Source organism: Somniosus microcephalus, chromosome 11 (assembly GCF_052327205.1).
Source record: "Somniosus microcephalus isolate GS21.2 chromosome 11, FLI_Smic_1.0, whole genome shotgun sequence".
In the NCBI taxonomy this organism is placed as follows: Eukaryota; Metazoa; Chordata; class Chondrichthyes; order Squaliformes; family Somniosidae; genus Somniosus; species Somniosus microcephalus.
Genome location: NC_140997.1, coordinates 158943436 through 158956034, shown reverse-complemented (window position 1 = coordinate 158956034; position 12599 = coordinate 158943436). Strand labels below are relative to the sequence as shown.

The window sequence follows — 12599 nt, the reverse complement described above, 5'->3', positions numbered from 1 at the left end:
ATCCATGCTAATATATTACCCCTAACTCTGTGATCTCTTATCTTATGCAGTAACCTTTTATGTGGCACCTTATTGAATGCCTTCTGGAAATCCAAATACACCACATCCACTAGCTCATCCATGTCCACCCTGCTTATTACATCCTCAAAGAACTCCAGCAAATTTGTTAAACATGATTTCCCTTTCCTAAAACCATGCTGTCTTGGTTTGACTGCAGTATGCTTCCTTAATGAAGGACTCCAGCATTTTCCCAACGACAGATGTTAGGCTAACTGGTCTATAGTTTCCTACTTTCTGTCTCCCTCCTTCCTTAAATAGGGGTGTTACATTAGCGGTTTTCCAATCCGCTGGGACCGCTCCAGAGTCCAGGGAATTTTGGTATATTGCAACCAATGCATCCACTATCTCAGCAGCCACTTCTTTTAAGACCCTGGGATGCAGGCCATCTGGTCCAGGGGACTTGTTGTCTTTTAGTCCCATTATTTTACCGAGTACTCTTTCCTTAGTACTGGCAGGCGGCCAGCAACAAAAATGGCCGCCCGCCACCTCCCCTTTAACTAGCGCCGCCCCGGCCGCAGGTAGGCCCCCCCTGACCCCGGCGGACGTAGCGTCCGGCGGTAAGTCGTGGGGGCGCCACCCAATATTACAGCCGGGGCACTGTGCCGAGCTAACAGTTAATGCCGCCGCTAACCTCCCGCTGAATTTTGTGGGAGGCGTTAGCGGCGCCACGCCCAAGCGCTAGTTGATTTGCGCCCCGTTAGCGTCCTTTTAGGTCACTAACGGGAGGCGCAAATCAACCGAATTTAGCCCCCCTATTCTCTCTCGGCGCAATGCCCCTTTGCTTACTCCTATTTGTGAAGCACCTTGGGAGATTTCTTTGTTAAAGGTGCAATATAAATGCAAGTTGTTGGCCACTGGGGTGATTTCCATTCTTTGCCTTCCACTAAACAGCTGCAAAACTCATCTGTACATTTCAAATGCTAAAAATTATAAAGTGGAACTAAATAATTAGGAAAATATACAGAACCAAAAGACAAGTTTGTTCCAAGACTGCCCTGAATAAACTAAGCGTTGCAAAAAGATGATCTCATTAAACTTGGCTCTGGATGAATGGCTACAATTCTCAAAGGTTACATCTAGCACCAGGGGTTTGAACTGTGCTTGACGTCCACAAAGTTGAAGAAATGTGTTTATATTGATAACAATTCTGATAAACCAAGGAACTAGAAATGTAAACTACATTTTACTGCTGACTGTAATGAGTAATATAATCATCTCCAATAGCACTGTGAATTGTAACCTGATGGTCAGGGAAAAATGTTCTCCATGCCAACCTTGTGGTTTTCATTCATTGCTGGTTATCTTAAACTATCGCCCGGTATTGGGGAAATCCCTGTCAGATCACCTGATTCTTTCTGTCTGCTCTTTTTCCCAACGTCCTTTTCCAGTTTTCATACCATCACTGGTGGATGACAGAAATAGAGACCAGTTCTATCCCTGTTATAATTGCCTTTTTTAATTATTAATTTTAAATTCCCAAACTCACATTCCTGAAGTTGACCACTGCTATAAGAATTTGAATATTTTCAGAATAGATGACTTAAAAGATTATATATTTATATTATATTAATCTGTATATATGTGTGTCCAAGTGAGCAGCCAGGGAGCAGGATGGAATCAAAGGCTTGTGAACGGAGTTTCTGTTGGGAGCATATGATGGAATCAGTCTTGACCATGTTAAACTGAAGAAGGGAAGCAATTCTACGTAAAATGCTTTTCCCCAAGTTCTTTTACCTGCAATATTAAAACATAGCAACAAAGGACTCTTAATAAACACAGATATTTCCCTTTAACATTTAGTAATTAACTTATGGAACTCCCACGATGCAGCTCATGATTTGGCGAACCTGCTGTTTTATAAGTAAGGGATAAAGTGAAATAAATGTTAACATGTTGAATGTTTCCTGGGAAATCTTAGGCAATCGTTTTTTTTTTTAATTGATGAACCATATAGGTATAATAGACCAATGCTAGATGCAAAATATATAATTTTCCCATATTGGCTATTGGGAGTCCCTTGTTGAGAGAAAACTTGAGGAAAAAGACCTTTTGTGAGAGATAAACAGAAGGATAGATTAAGGAGGTTCAGTTGAAATACTTCCCTTGTAACTTTGAGCACACTTAAAAAATAAAAGGTAAACTATAAAACTTCTATATAACAACAGAAAATGCTGGAAAAACTCAGCAGGCCAGGCAACATCCGTGGAGAGAAATTAGAGTCAACGTTTCGGGTCAAAACCCTTTATCAAGACTAGAGGCACAGGGAATGAAATAGATTAAGAGGCCGGGCTGGGAGAGAACAAAAGAAAAGAGACGTTAAGAGGTATTCAAAACGAGACGAGATGGTGATAGGACTAGTGGAGGCAAAAGTCGGCTCTAGTTTAGGTGTGAAATGCGCTGGCAGAATGGGAGACAGCTGCCATGTGGGAGAGAGAAAAAAAAGGAAGGGGGGGAGCGAAAAACCAAAACAAAGGTGTGGATAAAAAATATAAGTAAAAATGTAATGGGGCTGAGGTTATGATCTGAAATTGTTGAACTCGATATTGAGTCCGGAAGGCTGTAAAGTGCCTAATCGGAAGATGAAGTGCTGTTCCTTGAGTTTACGTTGAGCTTCCGTGGAACAATGCAAGAGGCCAAGGATGGTGAGGTCCGAGTGGGAATGGAGCGGTGAATTAAAATGACAGGCGACTGGAAGCTCAGGGTCACCCTTACGGACTGAACGGAGGTGTTCCGCAAAGTGGTCACCCAATCTGCGTTTGGTCTCCCCAATGTAGAGGAGACCGCATCATGAGCAGCGAATACAGTATACTAGATTGCAAGAAGTACAAATAAATCACTGTTTCACCTGGAAGGGGTGTTTGGGGCCCTGGACAGTGGGAAGGGGGGAGGTATAAGGGCAGGTGTTACATCTCCTGCGCTTGCACGGGAAAGTGCCAGGCAAAGGGGAAGGGGTGCAGAGGGTGATAGAGGAGTGGACTATGGTGTCTCGGAGTGAGCAGTCCCTACGGAATGCTGAAAGGGGAGGGGAGGGGAAGATGCGTTTGGTGGCGGGATCACTTTGGAGGTGGCGGAAATGGCGGAGGATGATCCGTTGAATGTGGAGGCTGGTGGGGTGAAAGGCAAGGACAAGGGGAACCCTATCATGGTTCCGGGAGGGAGAGGCAGGGGTGAGGGCAGAAGTGCGGGAGATAGAACGGACACGGTCGAGGGCCGCATCAACCACGGTAAAGGGGCATCCTCGGTTGAGGAAAAAGGAAGACATGTCGGAAGCACTGGTGTGGAAGGTGGCATCGTCGGAGCAGATGCGGCGGAGATGGAGAAACTGGGAGAATGGAATAGAGTCCTTACAGAAGGCGGGGTGGGAGGAAGTGTAGTCAAGGTAGCTGTGGGAGTCAGTGGGCTTGTAGTGAATATTGGTCGATAACCTATCCCCAGAGATGGAGACAGAGAAGTCGAGGAAGGGAAGAGTCAGAGATGGACCATGTGAAGGTGAGGGAAGGGTGGAAATTGGAGGCAAAGTGAATGAAATTGTCTAGTTCAGGGCGAGAGCAGGAAACGGCACCGATACAGTCATCAATGTATCAGAAAAAGAGGTGAGGGAGGGGACCTGAGTAGAACTGGAACAAAGAGTGTTCCACATATCCCACGAAAAGGCAGGCATAGCTAGGACCCATGCGGGTACCCATAGCAACACCTTTGATTTGGAGGAAATGAGTGGAGTGAAAGGCGAAGTTGTTCAATGTGAGAACAAGTTCAGCCAGGCGGAGGAGGGTAGTGGTGGATGGGGACTGGTCGGGCCTCTGTTCAAGGAAGAAGCAGAGCACCCTCAGGCCATCCTGGTGGGGGATGGAGGTGTAGAGGGATTGTACGCCCATGGTGAAAAGGAAGCGGTTGGGGCCAGGAAACTGGAAACTGTTAAAGTGGCGGAGGGCGTCCGAAGAGTCGCGAATGTAGGTGGGAAGAGACTGGACAAGGGGAGAAAGATAGAGTCGAGATAGGAAGAGATAAGTTCCGTGGGGCAAGAACAGGCTGAAACGATGGGTCTACCAGGGCAGTCCTGTTTGTGGATCTTGGGAAGGAGGTAGAAGTGGGTTGTGTGGGGTTGGGGAACTATGAGGTTGGTGGCCGCGGGGGGGCGGGGGGAGATCTCCAGAGGAGATGAGGTCAGTGACAGTCTTGGAAACGGTGGTTTGATGTTCGGTAGTGGGGTCATGGTCCAGGTGGAGGTAGGAGGAGGTGTCGGAGAGTTGGCGTTCAGCTTCCGCTAGGTAGAGGTCAGTTCGCCAAACAACAGCACCACCCTTGTCAGCAGGTTTAATGACAATGTCAGGGTTGGATCTAAGAGAATGGAGTGCTGCAAGTTCAGAGGGAGGTAGGTTGGAGTGAGTGAGGGGAACAGAGAAATGGAGACTGCCGATGTCACGGCGGCAGTTAGCGATGAAAAGATCTAGAGAGGGTAAGAGGCCAGGGGGAGGGGTCCAGGTAGAACGAGAATTCTGAAAGCGGGAGAAAGAGTCAGTCATGCGGGGGGAAGACTCCTGGCCAGAGAAGTGGGCATGGAGACGAAGGCGGCGGAAAAAGAGCTCAACATCGTGTCGAGCTCGAAATTCATTGAGGTGGGGGCATAAGGGGATGAAGCTCAGGCCTTTGCTGAGGACTGATCGTTCGGGGTCAGAGAGGGGAAGGTCAGAGGGGATAGTGAAAACACGGCAGGGGGTGAGATTGGGAGAAGGGGGGTCAGAGGAAAGTGATGGGGAAGAAGGTTCCGGAGGGGCATTGGTGTCCAAGAGTTGATGAAGCTTGCGATCCTTGACATCGGAAAGGAAGAAAAAAAGTTTTTTGTTGAAGCGTCGGATGAGTCGAAGGATGAAATGGAACTGTGGAACTTCTATACCTTACTACAGTTCACTCTGGTGTACCCCAATGTTTAATATTGTCATTTTTAGTCCTGAACTCATATAATGGTACTGTGTAAGGTTGATGTTATGAATTCAGACACTTTGCGAATTCAGGACATAGATGTTTGTGTACCTTGTAGAACTTTCTGCCAGGAGCACAAATTCATAAAATCCACCATGTATATTTATTTTATCTGTTGCCTTCTCAAAAAAAAAAAAAAATATTTTAAAAACAAGTTAATAATGAGTTGACAAATCCTGACTCCTTTGTAAGATCATCCTCACTGTAAGGTCATCACCTGGCAAGTCATGTGACAGCTTAAGATACAAACAAGACTTCACTCTTGGGGCTGTGTGATGTACTGTGCCTTCATTAAAACAGAAAATGTTGACACAATCACTTTCTAAAATGAAGGGGCTGAAATTGCAGTCGGCGGCGTAACTAAGGAGTACGCCGCCAACTCCAAACAAAATTCACACTTACCTGGTGCGAGGCCCCAAACAAAGACTTGCTTTGAAATGCTGCAGCGTTGTCTGCAGCGTAGTGTACCACAGATCCCAGCGACACACCACTTCTGGGATCCTGTGGTGCTCCTTTCACTCAGCCAATCAGGAAACACAAACCTTCAATGCCCGACATCAATCAAATTTTAAATTAAACACTGAATATATATTTGACAAGTGCCGTACTTAGCTTTAAAAAGCACAGGGAATGCTTTGGAGTATGTAGTTATTTAATGGAAGACTGCAAGATTTTTAAAAATCTCATCCCTCAAACTGAGCCTTTACAGCTGCCTGATAGGTTCTTTTACATGTTCTGTTTTATTTTGTGGCCCTGAAATTGCAAATTTCTCATCCCCCCCCCCCCCCCTTACGCTGTGCAAACAGGCTCCTGCTTGACACCATCAGGAAAAGCAGCCCTCTTGATTGGCACCCCATCCACCACCTTAAATATTCACTCCCTCCACCACCAGCGTACTGTGGCTACAGTGTGTACCATCTACAAGATGCACTGCAGAAACTCGCCAAGGCTTCTTACACAGCACCTCCCAACCCTGTGACCTCTACCACCTAGAAGGACAAGGGCAGCAGGCACATGGGAACACCATCACTTGCAAGTTCCTGTCCAAGTCATACACCATTCTGACTTGGAAATATATTGCCGTTCCTTCATTGCTGCTGGGTCAAAATCCTGGAACTCCCTCCCTAACAGCACTGTGGGAGTACCTTCACCACACGGACTGCAGCACTTCAAGAAGGCGGCTCACCACCATTTTCTCAAGGACAATTAGGGATGGGCAATAAATGCTGGCTTTGCCAGCGACGCCCACATCCCGTGAACAAATTTTTAAAAATTTATCGCAGCTTTCTTATCGAACACAAAAAGTTGCAACTGGGACAGCTGTCTGCTGTATTAAAGACTATGACATTGAAAGTTTTGATAACATTGAACATTCAGGCTAATAATCGGCTAAAAAACAAATTTTCTTGGCATTGATGGAAATAACCAAATCAAAGGATGTAACTGCTGACTCTGAACGGCAAGTAACCTCATGGTCAGTCTGTGATATAGGTTTACCTTATAGGTTTTTGACAAGTTGCGATCTATGGTCTAACCATGGATTGCAGCACATTTCTATGTAGTGCTGGCTATGGCAAACTTTTTTGCAAAAGAAAATATATAATGCATGTTAAAGCCTGTCTTGAACTATGCTTTCCGTGCTTCATAGCGTACCAATTCAATTCAATTCAATTTTATTTGTCATATATGCAGCAGACGTGTGTACTGTACAATGAAATGTTGATTTTTACGAGTCCTCCCACATAACAAAATGAAGGCGGTATTCTGTTTTGCGGTGTCTTTTAGTAAGAAACTTGCACAAATAGAAGATAAAGAGGAGCCCCCAGACCCTCCACTAAAAAAGTTTTCCACAGCTTATGAGATACTTTTCAATTTTTACTTGCTCTTGAAAGAAGCCAAGGTAAGCACAACAGTAATAGAAACAATAGTCCAGAAAACCTGTGACAAACTAGAGAGTTAATTCCAGTACTTTTGTCCTGTACCAAAGGATGGCAAGGGATTTTTTATCTTTGGGCGGGCTGTGTGGTGTACTGTACACTGCCTGGATGGAACAGTGAAATACTAGTGATACAACTGGAGGGTCTGCTCATCAATGCACATAATTAGATCTGTATTGCAGTGACCCAACTTACCAACCTATTTTCCAAGATGTACCAAAATAAAAGTGCTTTGCTGCTTCAAACTTCTAATTCCATTCATTATAAATTAGGTCGTTGAATTCCTCCTTCTGCAGCTGAGAAAATTTGCCTGGGAATGCTGGCTGTGCTGAAGCACCTTATCAATATTATCCTTTTATACATGAAAAATCAGAAGTAGCTAATCTGTGTAGCATGCAACTACTAGTTCTAGCATATAGTAACACCCTGCAGAGAATACCTCCCCCAGGCAATACATACAGTGGCCAGTCAGTTACTGGGCGCTAGAGGGAGGAAAGGGAATTGTGGAATTTATTATTAGTTTGCTCTGCCTACTGAGGCGAACAAGGAAAACACAGAAAGCACGCACAGTGGTTAACTAATTAAAATCTACACGAGCAGTGGTTTTTGCTTGCCACATTTGGAGGCCAGCAGCACAAATGAATGTGCAGATATGAACAAGGAAAAGAGACAGTTGCATTACAATGAGACGGTGGCAGGATCTTTTGAAGCAATTCTTACCTTTGTTTTTTTCACTAATGTGCATCAGTCTACATTTGACAACATGGAGATTTGGCTACAATCCACAAATGAATGATAAGCAACAAACTACTTTACAACTGTTGATGTTTTACCTGAAAAAACTGACAAAAATAAGATTCCATCCCATAACTTGGCAGCTGTTATTGGATGAGTGGTGCTTCAATTAACAAACTCATCACTGATTTGTAAGGGGGACAAGCATCAAACGTTTGCACATCCTTCTTTATATCCAGTTATGCTCTGAAGGGTTTTCAGTGGATCATAAAGATACGGTGGAGCATCTGAAAGCCACAAAAGTTGGGTTAAATTACTGCAACAGTCGAGCACCTTTTCGAACATGCGCTGATATTGGTGAAGTTCTGCTAAATCACATGGCTCATGACCAATCTTAAGTTTTAAAGGGCTTTCTGACCATCATTTCAATAGTTTCTGCACAGATGCTGTTGTCATAAATGTCCTTGGAAAATGTGGGGCTAGCTTTGCAGATGTCCCTCAAACAGTCAGTTGCAGCCAATGACTGAACAGCAGGTGATATAACAACAGCAACTAGCATTTATATAGTGCCTTTAAAGTAGTAAAACGTCTTAAGGGGTTTCACAGGAGCACTGTCATTCAAAATTTTACACCGAGCCACATAAGCTATTAGGACAGGTGATCAAAGAGGTAGGTTTTAAGGAGTGTCTTAAAAGAGGAAAGAGATGTGGAGAGGTTTAGGGAGGGTCATTTGCAATGACACATTTTATCTGCATTCAGGCTTGAGAGATTGTGCCAGTGATTTTTTTCAGTCATCTCAGATACCCTATTTCATTTGACAAGTGCATTAGTGACGTGTGAAAATTACCACTGAGCGATCATGCACCAGCCACAACTTCAATTAAATACTTACCGTTACAGTATGGCAACAGCAAAGAATCCCTTGTGGCATACCGATCACAGAATGGACACAATCCGCTTTCCGGTCCGTAGACTATAAATCAGGCGTCATGCCTTTAAGAAGGATCACACCTTTAAGAAACTCGGTCTGCATATAGTTAAGCCCAGAGCGGGGGAGGAGCAGTCGAAGCTGTGCACTGATGAAAGGCAGTTGTACTTTGTGTGGTCTCTGACTCCATTTTGTGTTCAGCATGCAGCCTCAACAATTAAACCTTTTCTGTTGAACCTCTCCGAGTTCAGTATTTTTTGCTAGGAGTACGTAGACTCCTACACCCTTGTCAAAGATGTGACAAAGTCAACAGTTCAGCAGCCGTTAACTCTTAGCTGTCCTTTTCATGAAATGGTATGTTACTTTAACAGCGGTAAACGTTTAATACACCAATTAATCAGCACCCTTCTGACTCATCTCCGCTCTGGTGTCCAGGTTTGATTCTCTATTTTCTTAAAGTTCTAAAGGATAGTAACATCTTCAAAATAACAACAGAAAATGCTGGAAAAATTCAGCAGGCCAGGCAACATCCGTGGAGAGAGAAATAGAGTCAACGTTTCAGGTCGAAACCCTTCGTCAGGATCAGTAAAATCTTCAGCCTGACTCTCAAACCTGCTAACATTAATGCTTGCACTTTCTCTGCTGAGATACTGCAAACTGACCTGACACAGGGAAAGGATGATATGAACTTGAATGAAAAGGAAGGTTGAGATCTGATCAAAAGTTCAGTAAAGTACAATGACTCTGCATGCTCTTCCTCATCTAATATGCATTGTCAAGAAGCACACTCCTGTCCTTGTTAACTTAGAAGAGAATCATTGTAGCTGTCTTCTTTAAAGGGCTTTTAAATCACTCTGATTTTGGAATTGTTACTCACACTCTTATGGGATGCCTGCTTCATTGCTTCTTCCATTTTACAGTACCTTGCTATAAAAATGTTTGGAAATGCTGTAATTGAAGCTTTTCCAGATATTAAGAAACTTTCACATTGTGAGCAATGATTTCCGTGATGAGAAGTCTAAGCCCAACGATGATCTAGCAGTTCAGTCAAGGTTAAGCATATCCAAGATCCTGGAGCAACTGCAAGAGAATTATGCAAATTTCATTCTTATCAATATGGCACTTGCAATTGAGTCTTTATTTGAAACTGAACATGAAGAAGTGAGTTATGGCATTTAATGTTCTTAGGAAGTTAATCAGATTTGGAAATATGTAACTGAACTCTGTATTTATCAAACACATCTATTCACCTTATTAGTGATGGGAACAATGAGGTAATAAAGGTCTGCAAATTACTGCTGGATTTGGTCCAAAATTAGCATCAGAAAGCAAATGCCAGATGTTTCAAGAGCTTTCATTCGAGGTAACCATACTGGATTATATGAGACATAATTGAGCAACATTTCCAAGCACATTAGCTTGCCTGGCAGTTTCACTTCTACTTTACAAGTGTGTAAACTGAGAGAAAGTGAAATCATGGGGGAGTAGGACTAACCGGATTGCCCTTTGAAAGAGCTGGCGCAGACTCGATGGGCCGAATGGCCTCCTGTGCTGTTCCAATCTGTGATTCTATTATGATTTATGCATTTTTCTCATGTAGAATGCACTGCCAGGTTATACCAGGTTGCTCTCTGCAGATCAGATTTATGAAGAGATTATTGCTTTTCTATTAGATCATGTGCAACGTGTCAGAATTAAAGGAGTCATGGCTAGATGATACCTATACATCCGTTAAGGATATTCAAAACAAAACCATTGTAAGGGAGATTTGCTTACATTGTATTTAGAAAGATTATGCCTGAAGTAGAGAAATGCTAATACAGTATTGAAAATGGCTAAAAGGAAGATAATGTAAACATGGAAACAGACATCAATTGTACAGACAACAAAAATGGCCCAAATGGGATCCTGCATTTTTTTTGCCGCCTTGCATATCATTCCTCTGCAAAGAACATATGTGCTGTAATTATCAGCAAGCTGCAATATCATTTGCTGGGAAATTATTTTTTTAATAAAGAAAAGATAAAGAACTATCTGCATGTATTTTACAAATAGTATTTATTACACAAACCTTAATTATCTACACCTAACTCTCCACTCTGAGCTCACATTGAGGGAGGCTGCACACTGGAACTTTTACAGGTATACCAATAAAAAGCGGAGCTACTGGGGTTTGCCTAAATCAAGACACAGTTGCTTAAATTGCTTAGAGCAAAAATAAAATACACGTTTTGTGCATTTTAAGGATAGGTTACAGGCAGTAAATTGTCCCACATCCTTGCGAGCAGTACCACAGTAGATTGACTTTTATTTTATTAAAACTTTTGCATCGACACAACTTGACTTCCTTGTCAAGTTATTGTTGCACTTCTTAAACTTTTTTTCCATTATAAATTCCTGTATCCACATTTAGAATGGTTGTTACAGGATGACCAGTTTATGCAATCTGGCCATTGAGTTCCCAAAATTGAGTCAATATTATTTATAAAAATTCTTCTTATCTGCCTTTTTACCCCCTCTAACTGAAACTTTGTGCAAAATAAGGGATTAACAAAATTTTTAAAAATTCATAACATGATTAAATATATCCATCAAGTTGTCTTTTGTGTCATTTAATGTCTTCATTAAAGATTTACTTCAAAGCTTCAAGCTTCAAAAGCCTGGGCTTGGATTTTGATTGTGACCCTGTTCAAAGAATTTGGATTGTGCAGTCTTGAGCATGTTTAGTGCATCGAATAACCCAGGATGCATCAATACTATTCAGTCAGCTGTGCGAGTTCTCTTAAATTTCCACCTCAGTAACATTTCTACAAATAACTTCGAAAAACAAGAGAACAAATTTCAAAAACATATATCACATAACATTAAAAAGGGTGCGTGTGTTTGAGTGAGAGAGAGAGTGACCTTTCTGATTACACACATGTTGGCAGCTTTTGTTTGGTATTCTGTTCAGCTGAGAGACTGGGGTCAGAGAGGAGGTGATGGAGAGACGGGGAGAATCTTTTTTATGTCAATGCTCATTCAGTTTTCAAAAAAGCACCAGTGGAATTTTAAAGCCAGCTAATTATCGCACCTGTGCTTTGTTGGTTTGAAAAGATAATCAGTAATTCATAGAATCATAATACAGTAGTACAGCACAGAAGGAGGCCATTCTGTCCATCGAGTCTGTGCCGGCTCTTTCAAAGAGCAATCCAGTTAGTCACACTTCCCTGTTCTTTCCCCATATTCTTGCAATTTTTTCCCCTTCAAGTATTTATTCAGTTCCTTTTTGAAGGCTACTATTGAATCTGTATCCACCACCCTATCCAAATCCTAACCACTCGTTGCGTAAAAAAGTTTTTCTTCATGTCGACTCTGGTTCTTTTGCCAAGCACCTTAAATTTGTGCCCTCTGGTTATCGACCTTTCAGCCATTGGAAACAGTTTCTCTTTATTTACACTATCAAAACCTTTCATGATTTTTAAACACCTCTATCAAATCTCCTTATGCTCTAAGGAGAACAACCCCAGCTTTTCCAGTCTATCCACGTAACTGTAATACCTCATCCCTGGAACCATTCTAGAAATTTATTTTGTATCCTCTCCAAAGCCTTCACGTCCTTCCTAAAATGTGGTGCCCAGAATTGGACACAATACTCCAGCTGGGGCCGAACTAGTGTTTTATATAGGTTTAGCATAACATCCTGGCCTTTGTACTCTATTTATAAAGCCCAGGATCCCATAGGCTTTATTAACTGCCCTGCCACCTTCAGAGATTTGTGCACAAACACCCTCAGACCTCTCTGTTTTTGCACCCCTTTCAAAATGGTACCATTTAGCTTGTATTGTCTCTCCTTATTCTTCCTGCTAACATGCATCACCTCACACTTTTCTGCGTTGATTTTCAACCTACATGTGCCCACCCATTCCACCAGCCTGTCTATGTCCTCTTGAAGTCTGTGATTATCTTATTCACTGTTT

General features: G+C 42.6%; 1 protein-coding gene across 2 annotated transcripts in view; it reads left to right on the top strand.

The window, feature by feature from the left end:
- Positions 1–12599, top strand: part of LOC147110963 (protein bassoon-like) — a 428570-nt gene that overhangs the window by 106642 nt on the left and 309329 nt on the right. The window lies entirely within an intron of this gene.